The sequence below is a fragment of the Trichechus manatus genome, unplaced genomic scaffold (genome assembly GCF_000243295.1).
Source record: "Trichechus manatus latirostris isolate Lorelei unplaced genomic scaffold, TriManLat1.0 scaffold00138, whole genome shotgun sequence".
In the NCBI taxonomy this organism is placed as follows: domain Eukaryota; kingdom Metazoa; phylum Chordata; class Mammalia; order Sirenia; family Trichechidae; genus Trichechus; species Trichechus manatus.
In genome coordinates this window covers 6,778,959-6,789,580 of record NW_004444074.1, presented here as the reverse complement: position 1 = coordinate 6,789,580, position 10,622 = coordinate 6,778,959, and the positions used below count along the sequence as shown (strand labels likewise).

The 10,622-nt window shown below is 42.8% G+C and overlaps 1 protein-coding gene across 4 annotated transcripts in view; it reads left to right on the top strand.

Annotated features, from left to right (window-relative positions):
* The window catches only part of RFFL (ring finger and FYVE like domain containing E3 ubiquitin protein ligase), a 72,652-nt gene that overhangs the window by 34,853 nt on the left and 27,177 nt on the right, over nucleotides 1-10,622 (top strand). The window contains exon 2 of one of the 4 annotated variants that reach the window (XM_023739672.1): nucleotides 8,277-8,342. The exons of 2 other annotated variants lie outside the window; for them this stretch is intronic. The gene's annotated coding sequence lies outside the window, so the exon portion shown is untranslated. Of the gene's footprint in view, nucleotides 1-8,150; nucleotides 8,343-10,622 lie in introns of those variants that run through there. One more of the 4 variants, XM_023739673.1, reaches the window with a different exon arrangement.

Genomic DNA, 10,622 nt, shown 5'->3' with positions numbered 1-10,622 from the left:
TTCTATGCTCTGAAATAGCTTGAGTCGTACTGGTACAAGCTCTTCTGTGAATGTTTTATAGAATTCTCCACTGAACCCATCTGGGCCAGGACTTTTTTTTGTTGGGAGTTTTTTGGCTATTTATTTTTAATGTTGTTGTTGTTAGGTGCTATTGAGTCAATTTCGACTCATAGCGACCCCATGTGACAGAGTAGAACTGCTCCATAGGGTTTTCTAGGCTGTAATCTTTATGGGAGCAGATTGCCAGGTCTTTCTCCCATGGAGCGGCTGGTGGGTTTGAACTACCCATCTTTCGGTTAGCGCTTATCGGTTTTAGCCATCAGGACTTATTTTTAGTAACAATAGGAAATTTTAGCCTATAAGTCACCAGCGTTTTATATCACAGGTTCCTTTTGTTGGGATGCAGGATTTCTAGCACACCTTTCAAGGGCTTCCTGTGCATGGTAGTTTATAAATTACCATGGGACCTGTTATGGATTGAATTGTGTCCCCCAAAAGTTCATGTCAGTCTGGCTGGGCCATGATTCCCTATATTGTATGATTGTCCACCATTTTGTCATCTGATGTGATTTTCCTATGTGTTGTATAATCCTACCTTTGTGATGTTAATGAGGCAGGAATCAGTCTACAAGATTAGGTTGTATCTTGAGTCAATCTCTTTTGAGATATAAAAGAGAGAAGTGAGCAGAGAGTCAGGGGAACCTCGTGCCACCAAGAAAGCAGGGCTGGGAGTGGAGTGCATCATTTGGACTTGGGGTTCCTGGGCTGAGAAGCTCCTGGTCCAGGGGAAGACTAATGACAAGGACCTTCCTCCAGAGCCAACACAGAGAAAGCCTTCTCCTAGAACTGGCACCCTGAATTCGGACTCCTTGCCTTCTAAACTGTGAGAGAATAAACTTCTGTTTATTAAAGCCATTCACTTGTGGTATTTCTGCTATAGCAGCACCAGATAACTAAGACAGGGCCTTTGGATACATTTTTAGTTCTTGAATTGAAAATTTCCTTGAGTATGGGAGGCTGGATCTAACGCTTAGCTGCTGAATTGTTTCACCTGTTCAGGGAGACCAGCTTATATAAATAATTTGCTTGGAGTCACTCAGCTGGTAAACAGTCTCAAGAACCCTTATTCCTCTCTGATTTCCCTTCCGTTCTCACTGCTTTCCACTGGGAAATCTTGTTCTATTCCATTCATTAGGGGACTGGATTGGCTATAGGATAACCACCAGCAGGGAGTCATCTTGGAATCTTTGTAGATTATTACAAGCCTTTGAGTTAATTCAGAACAGCTCCATTCTGATGATCTCAAACCATAAACTGATAAAAATGGGGCAGGGAAAGGTCTGGCTAATGTTTTGTGTGTGTTCTTTATCCTTGCCACATTGCAGAGAAGACCCTTACCCTTCCACATTGCAATTCCAGGAGCAGATGGGTAAAGTAGCAGCACATGTAAAGGTTGATGGCCCCAGTGACTTTGTGTGTGAAAGTAACTAGTGAGAACAGCGTTACATCCTGATAGCAGCATAGGTATGTGCACAGGTGGTGAATATGAGCCAGTTTGTATTTTGCTGTGGGATATAGGCAAAGAGTAACACACCTGAAGACAGGTCAAGCACCAGAGTTCATTGCAAAGAGAGGAAGGATATGGTGAGATACAAAGGTTTTCTTTGCGGCACTTGACAGATTAGAAATCCCCACTCACTTCTTCTTGGGATAGATACTGAGCATATCACATCCTGGCAGGAGCAGAAAACATTTCAGAAAGTCAGCATAATTTTCAGATTGAGATCAAACATCAAACCAAGCCAAAAAGTCTGTGGGAGGAAGGAGGTGGTTAGTCCGAATTCTTCCTGAATTTATCACAAAATCCCTCCTGACTTCAGTGCAATGCAAGCAGTTATGGTGCACCAGGTGGGAGCCAGAGGTGTATACGTCTGAGTCTCTGAATTTTGCAGAAAAGAGGGGTTGAGGAACAAAACGAGAAATTCTAAACTGGCTCGGTTGAGGAAAAAGTGACACACTCATTAGCAATGGGGTAGAATTGGGAAGAAATGTTACAGCCTGAGGCTGCAAGGGGGATAAACTTCTGACCACCTGGATGGAAATCTCTGGAGGGATTATTATAAAATGAAGACCTGAAGTCAGGGCCCTGGAGTCATTTAGCTCTTGGAAGATGGGTTCCAAAACTAGATTGAAGATATTAGCATGTCTAAAGGAAAAAAAAAAAAAGGCAGGGGATAGAGCGGAGAAATTGTCTTTTTAACAAAAGGACTTTTATTGGGTGCCCATTATGTGCTAGGCTCTGGGGTAAATGCTTGACATGTATTATTTAATTTATTCCTTTCAATTACCATTTCAATGTAGGAGGTTCTATTGTTTTAAGGAAGTTAAGGTTCAAAGAGTTTAAATAACACAGAACCTAGAGTCCTTGTTCATTCCATACTTCAGTACGTTTGGCTACAGTCCCTTTTGTGCAGTCCACTTTGGAAAGGTAAACTGCGTCATTCTGGTCCTTGCAGAATTCCTGTCCTGAAACCCTGCCTTTTCCCAGGGCACAGGAGTGCCAGACATCCTCTCACATAGTCTCCGGCTTAGTGAACGTATTTATTGTGGTTACCCATTAGTATTCATTATCCCTTGTCCAGCTTTCACGTACATATGAGGTGATAGAAAATACCATGGCTTGGGTCAGGCCACCTTAGTCCCCAAAGTAGAGGGTCAGCGAAAGAGAGGAAGACCCTCAATGAGATGACTGACACAGTGGCTACAGCAATGGGGTCAAACATAGCAGCCAGTGTGCAGATGGTGCAGGATGGGACAGTGTTTCATTCTGTTGTACACAGGGTCGCTATGAGTTGGAACCGACTTGTCGGCGCCTAACGACAAACACTCATTCGTCACTGTGATAGTATCTTATGAAAGAAGCTTCTTCAGTCATAAGGTCCAGAAAAGCTTATCTTGTGAGTCCTGTTTCCTGCATGAGAGCACTAGGGGGATCAGAGTCACTTTATTCTTTATGAGCTTTGTCATCAGTTTTGATGGAGGAAGGATCCTGTAGTAATTAAGCTGCAGGTCCGATTAGTCTCTGTTTTCAGCATTGTTAGTAGCCTTTAATCCCGGACTGCTTTTTTTCCGGATTGACTCGCCCTTTGGGGCAAAACGCCTGGGTTGAAATTAAATGTGTAGGTTTCTCTGTTGCAGTGCTCAATCTGTCATCTCTCCTAAACTACACATTAAGCAGCAGCCATTTAATTGGTCGGGGGTGATATTTTGGCAAAACTCTATTGGTTAGAATTACTTCTCCCTGAACTTCATAGCAGATGCTGAAGTCCCTCTGCAGAGTTGTCATCGACGAGTTGGAACCAGGGAGTTTCCAAGAACATTTATAACTTGTGATTATTATGTATGTTTTTCAGTTGTTTACAACAGTTACCACTTCAGGAAAGAGCCCATTTATTACTAGTGGGAAGTGAAATCTCTCTCCTTTTCCCCTTATTCATATTGTCATCTTAACGCTTTATGCTCCCAGACTGCTCCTGTTCTGACAATTTTTTAATATCCTCTCAGCCCGTTTCTCCTTCCTCCCAGTCACGCAGCTCCTCCTTCTACCTTGCTTGGGCTGTGCGTGTGCTTTGCTTGAAGGTGTGATAATAGCAACAGGCAAAGCACATTCTGTATGAGTTTTGTCATCAGTTTTGATGGAAGAAGGATCCTGTGGTAATGAAGCCGCAAGTCCGTTTATTCTCTGTTTTCAGCATTGTTAGTAGACTTTACTGTTTCAATTATCATTTCAATGTAGCAGTTTCTATTGTTTTTAGGAAATTAAGGTTCAAAGGATTTAAATAACCCATAGACCTGGATGGCATCTGGTTGAGGTCTGTCTTTTGATTTCTACATTTCTTTTCTGTATTATTTTACTTCTCTATTTATTGTTTTCATTTTTATTTGTGTTCTTTGCAATTCTCACCACAGCACCATCTCAAAACCAAAACCACGGGGAGGGTGTTGAAGCCTTCTGTGTCTTTTGATGCAAGGAAGTGGTGGAAGTAACAGTTGTGTTCGTCTTTGAGGCTCTCCTTTTCTGGTTTTCTACTGCAGTAATAACGGACAATTTTAACATTTACTGTTAACCTTAAGAGAGTAAATCGTGTTACCATTGTTTTCTTGTTTTTCTAGTAGCTTTAGCAGACACCTAAAGAATTCTTTTCAGTATGTCTTAGATAGGCATGTCACCATTAGACCTTTTCCTTGGAGGTAGTACTTTGGTTATGCATGTTTAAAACTCATTTGCCAGTCACCCTGGAATTATGATTGTGGAGTTTTCAAGCATGATATTCAGGCCCCGTCCCCCCCCCCCTTTTTTAAGCTTTGTTGTTGATCATTAGTAATAATTCAGCAAAACACATTTACTGGCAGTAGGGCTGGGAATGAAGCTATGAAATAGATTCACTCTTGTTTCATGTTTCACTCTCCACACCCTAACTATGGGAGAAAAATAATTTAAAAATAATTATAGAAATCGTTAACTGATTAAATACAGCGTTGCTAGAATGCTCATGTCCCCAGAATGTAACCACCTTACATGTTTTTGTTCCTCTTGGAGTCCCCAGCGACTGGAAGAGGGCCTGGCAGAGAGCAGTGCTAAATAGATAATCTGATGAATGAATTAAAGCTATTGGGAGGTGTGCAAGATGCTATGAGAGCACAGACAGGGTCAAGGAAGATTTCCATGAGGAAATAAATGATGCAAAAGGGAGGTGGGATGGGAACAGTGGTCCAGGCTGAGAGAAAGCCAAAATAAACTTGGGATTTGAGGGACCTAAAGAATAGTAGGATAACTAGAGGCCCCATGCACTAAGGATTTGCTTTCATTATTGTTTAATTGTTGTTGTTAGGTGCCGTCAAATCGATTTCAACTCATAGTGACCCCGTGTGACAGAATAGAACTGCCCCATAGAGTTTTCTAAACTGTAATCTTTACAGAAGCATATTGCCGGGTCTTTCTCCTGTAGAGCTGCTGGTGGATTCGAACTGCCAGCCTTTCAGATAGCAGCTGAGCGCTTAACTGTTGTGCCACCATGACTCTTATTTAATAGTTACCCAGTGAAAATACTTACTAGTTCAGCTATTAACCTAAAGGTTGGCTGTTTGAACCCACCCAGTGACTTCATGGAGAAAGACATGGCAATCTGCTCACATAAAGATTACAGCCAAGAAAACCGTATTGGGCAGTTCTCCTCGGTCACAAGGGGTTGCTATGAGTCTGAATTGACTGGGCAGCACCCAACAACAGTAGGTCTTTGGAGTCCTTGGGTGGTTTTGGGACAAAGAACTAGATTTGGCTTTTTGTATCTGGTTTCTGAAAGTAGCCTAAGCAATTAAGGTGCTCTGATGGTGCAGTGTTTAAGCACTTGGCTGCTAACTGGAAGGTCAGTGGTTAGAACCCACTAGTTGCTCCATGGGAGAAAGATGTGGCAGTCTGCTTCTGTAAAGATTTACAGCCTTGGAAACTCTATGAGGCAGTTCTACTCTGTCCTATAGTGTCGCTATGAGTCGGAATGAACTCAACAGAAACGGGTTTAATTTGGATTCTTGGTTTGTCTTTCTAAAATAGCCAGTCAAGTAGGGGCTACAGATGCCCCATACCTAGAGAATTTACTTCAGGAAGAGCAGGGGCATGATTCAATCAATCATGCATATTCATTGAACCGTGCATATTCATTGAGGTCCCAATGACTAGCAGACCCTGGCCCTTGGAGCTCTCTCTTTGGGACTTCCAGATTGGTGAGAATATCCATGCACTGGAGAGGGTGCATCATGTACCTGGGGACAATGGAAGCCTCATGCCAGGACCTCTCCCAGACCTTGCTGATAGGTCTCTTTGCATGTATCCTTTTTGGTTATAATAAATGGGTAACTGTAGGTATAGGTAATAGTCTCTGTGAATTTTGTGAGCTGTTATAGAAAATTAATGAAGCCAGCAGGGTCTGGCAGTACAGAGTCAATTTGTATAGACCCAGCTCTGGGTGGCTTGGTGACAGGGAAAGGCTGCACGGGCATTCAATGAAGAAGGATAGAGTCTTCTAGCTTGTGACCTAGCCCCAGGGGGCTAAAGGGTCAGAGAGAGAGAGAGAGAGAGAGAGAGAGTTGTTGTCATGGAAATGGCTGGTGATGAGAAATGAAAATGTGAGAAGGTGAAACTTGGCTCCATTTCCAGGTGGAATTTGATTCATGCTGATCCTTCCTACGCAGTTACTGATCAGGTGGGGTTTGCCCACTTTGCCCCTTTTATAGTGCAGTCGATAACGTTGCAGCGGTGTAAACAGTTAATATGCTTGGCTGCTAACCAAAAGTTTGATGGTTTGAGTTCACTCAGAGGTGCCTTGCAGGAAAGGCCTGGCAGTCTACTTCCCAAAAAATCAGTCATTGAAAACCCTATGGAGCACAGTTCTACTTTGACACACATGGGGTCTCCATAAGTTAGAGTTGACTTGATGGCAACTGGTTACTGGTTAATAGATTATTAGGTATAGTTGAAACACCTAAGTCAGAAACCCCTTCTTAGCTGGAACAAAAATGGGCAAGCATAGAACTGAAACATATCTTAAATATCAATTAAAGGCTTATCTTTATAAAGTTGTGGGTCTGTACACTAGTACCTTGAGGTTGTAGTAAGTAGGAAATGTAGACTTACTGGATGTATAAATTCAAATTCTGAACTCCCAGGAATGTTTTTTCCATCTATGATAACTTTTGGAAGGTGCTCAAGTGTTGAAAGGATGGCTTGGCAGGTAGATACCCGTTTTTGATGTTCTTAAAAGGGGTTAGGAACTAGCATGAAAAACTTCTTCCCTGCCGGCCTCTTCTGATGATTTCCATTGTCTTCTCCCACAGTAAAACCATTGACCTTGCTCTCCTAGCCCTCATGCCTGTGAATTATAAATGCTAAGGAAAGGGAGTATGGATGGTGAAAGCTGCCCCCTCCTTCCATCTGTTGCTGTCGAGTTGATTCCGACTCATAGTGACCCAGTAGGACAGAGTAGAACTGCCTCATAGGGTTTCCAAGGAGTGGCTCGTGGATTCAAACTGCCAATGGTTTTGGTTAGCAGTGTAGCTCTTAACTACTGTAGCACCAGGGCTCCCCTCCTTCCGTAATCCCATTAAAAAAACACAGAAAAACAAAAAACCCATTGCTGTTGAGTCGATTCTGACTCATAGCAACCCTATAGGACAGAGTAGAACTACCTCATAGAGTTTGCAGGGAGCACCTGGTAGATTTGAACTGCTGACTTTTGGTTAGCAGCTGTAGCATTTAACCACTATACCACCAGGGTTTCACCTCCTTCCATAGAACCCCAAATTAGTCAAAGAACCTAGACTCACATCCTGACACTCACTAGCTGTGTGATCCTGGTCCAGTTACCCACCCTGAAGACCCCAGCCTCTTTATTCACAAAATGAGCATTTTAATTGATTTTTGTAGGATTATTGTATTAAATAAGACAATAGAGGTGAAAGTAATACCTCACTTGACACATGATAGGTATTTTGTAGTGTTTTTACTTTTTTCCTTAAAAAATAAAATTTTCTAGGACCACCTGAGAAGGGACATCAGGACTCTTGAGTTTGAATAACTTTCCTTGTCTGCTGCTTGAAAATAACAGCAACAAGAGGTTCTCTTTCTCTTACTTAAAACTTTGTTTCTTTGTATTAAAATATAATTTGGGGACTAAAGGAAAGAAGAGATGCTTGCCCTTGTGTCTTTGAAATTGGGGACATCTCATTGTGAATGGAGGCTCTCGAAGCTGGTTTGGATAGAAGCAAACATCATTTAATCCTCATTAGCCCTGTGCCTTATTATATTGTTATTGTTGTAAGGTGCCATCGAGTCGGTTCTGACTCATAGTGACCCTATGTACAACAGAACAAAACACTTTCTGGTCCTGCATGATCCTCACAATCATTGCCATGTTTGAACCCATTGCTACAGTCACTGTGTCAGTCCATCTCGTTGAGGGTCTTCCTCTTTTTCGCTGACCCTCTACTTTACCAAGCATGATGTCATTCTCCAGGGACTCTCCCTCCTCATAACATGTCCAAAGTACATGAGATGAAGTCTCACCATCCTTGCTTTTAAGGAGCATTCTAGCTGTACTTCCAAGACAGATTTGTTTGTTCTTCTGACAGTCCATGGTAAATTCAGTATTCTTTGCCAACACTATAATTCAAATGCCTCCCATTTACTGAATGTCTAGCAGTGCCCTCTGTTCTTTATCCAGGATTGAAAAGCACTGCAAAGGTGGGATCCTCTATACTGAGCACCTATTCTGTGTCCATCCTGCCAGGTAAGTTTGTTCCTGTTATACTGAAGCTCAGAGATGCAACTTACTCAAGCTCATTCAGCCACTCAGTGTTAGAACCAGAAGTTAAGGTCAGGTCTGACTGATTCTAAAAGCCAAAGTTAAACATATTTTGGAAACAGCTTTTTTATTTTTTACTTTTTACTGTTATGTCTTCTGAAAATTTAGCCCTAAAATAAAATTCTTACGTGGAAAATATGCATTATATATTACCCACAGCCAAAGGGCTGCCTTGGAGGATGGAAAACGTCTATTAAGATTTAAAACCTTTGGAAATGTTTTCCTCTGCTGTCTCCCAGCCTTGTGAAATATTCCTTGTTTATGTCTAGCCCGTTGTAGAAATGGTATGGCGGGGGCGTCTGACCTTGTTTAATATCATGAGGAGGGAGAATCACCATGAGCAGCATCAGCCCAAGGCTGATTCCTGTGAGGCGGAGGTCAGGCATACCTCCTCTCTCCAACCTTTTCACCAGTTCCTACACCAGCTGCCCCTCCAGTGGCACTCTCTGCTCCTCTGCTGGGTTTGATAATTTTGTTGCAATGGCCACACAGAACTTACAGACCATACTCAGTTATGAGGTTTATTAGGAAAGTAACAGGTTACAATTCAGGATCAGGAATGACTCAGGATACAGTTCCTCAATCAGGACAGCCTCTTTTCAGCCGTGCCTGAAGACGGGCCTCTTTCTGGCCCTTGGCCCCTCAGCCTGTCCTCTGCCCTGCTCAAGCAAGTGTTATAAAGCTCCTTAGCTCCACCCGTAAGTGTCTGGAGGCACCCTGTTCCTTCAGTAAGCCTCAGCTCTCTTGCTTCCTGGGCCGGCAAGCCTAGTTCTGTCGACAAGTGCCCAGAGGCACCCTACTCCTCCACGAAGCCTCCTGCCCAAAGGTGTCCAGCTCTTTTGCTCCGTGGGTTGGCACACCCACTGTAACTGCCTTGCTCTGTGAGCCAGGAAGCCCTGTCTTGCTCCTGTCTCCTGGTTCTGCTGCTGCCATTTCTCTGCCATCACTTCTCACCGTCTTGTGCCATCTCCAGTGTTACAGGTCTTTCTCACTCTGTCGCCTCAATCTAGGAGGTTCTCAATGCAGGGACCGCAGGTCCAAAGGATGTGCTCTACTCCTGTCTCCTCTTCTTGGTGGTAGTAAGGTTGCCCTCTCCCTCTGGATTGACTCTCTTTTTTAAGCCTAGTGGGATGGCAAAACTGACCAATCCCATCGTTAAGGTTCCATACACCTTATTTGCATGGTCCCCGCACCCCCACCCCCAGGGGTTCCATGCACCTTATTTGCCTTCTTAGCAGGTTGTCCAATCCCCTTGGTGGGCCACAAACACTGTATTTGCATAGTCCCACCTAATCTTTTTGTGGGTGTCACAAAGACTATGGCTAGAAGGGCCATATTAAGTAGTTCACTGTACCACACAAATGTACTACATCAGCAGGGATCTGTATTCTAATTCAGGCCTTGGGTTCTAAAGCCCTACCATATACTTGTTTCTTCTGTGACTTAGATGTTCTGAATTCTTTATTCTAAAGTAGATGTCTCGGAAATAATCTCAGTATCGCAGAGAACATGCTTCATTGTCCAGCACCCAGCAAGTTAGGCCAGTTGGTAATGTGGTTTACTCTGCAGGTTGCTTACTTACAAATGCAACAGTTGGTCTGTTTTATGCCATTGTGTTGTCACCAGCATTTTAAATCTTCTCCAGTCGGGGTGGACACCTCAGGCAGGTTTACTGGAAGATTCTAGTTGCTACTCTGAGATTCTGTTTTACATTAAACAGCTTCAAGGGAGTTCAAGTTTCTTGGCAGATGAACTTATTTTTAAAAGTAAGCAGGCTTCCAAGTTGAGAGATGATTTTAAATTTCAGGTGAGTTCTCAAGATACAGGTGATTCTTTATTATGTGGGTGGTATAATCAGCTGTGCTAAGGCCCCTGCCCCACCCAGGCACTGGGAGAGTAGGAAACCTAAGCTTTGGGTGACCAGAGAGAGAGCTTGGGCTTTCTAGCCTATAGTCACTATGCAACATCTAGGCTGTTGCCATTTTAGAATTGTAACTTATAGTTTAATGATACATATTTTTTTAATATGCCGTTTATCAAATGCTTACTATAGGTTAGGCACTTTATGTACATTATTTATCATCCCTGCAATTATCCTCCAACATGAGAGATATTTTACAGATGGGGAAACAGGCTCAAAAAGCTTATGTAACCTGTCCAAGGTTGCACAATTAGTTAGGTACCCTTTTTTTTTTTTTTTTTTTA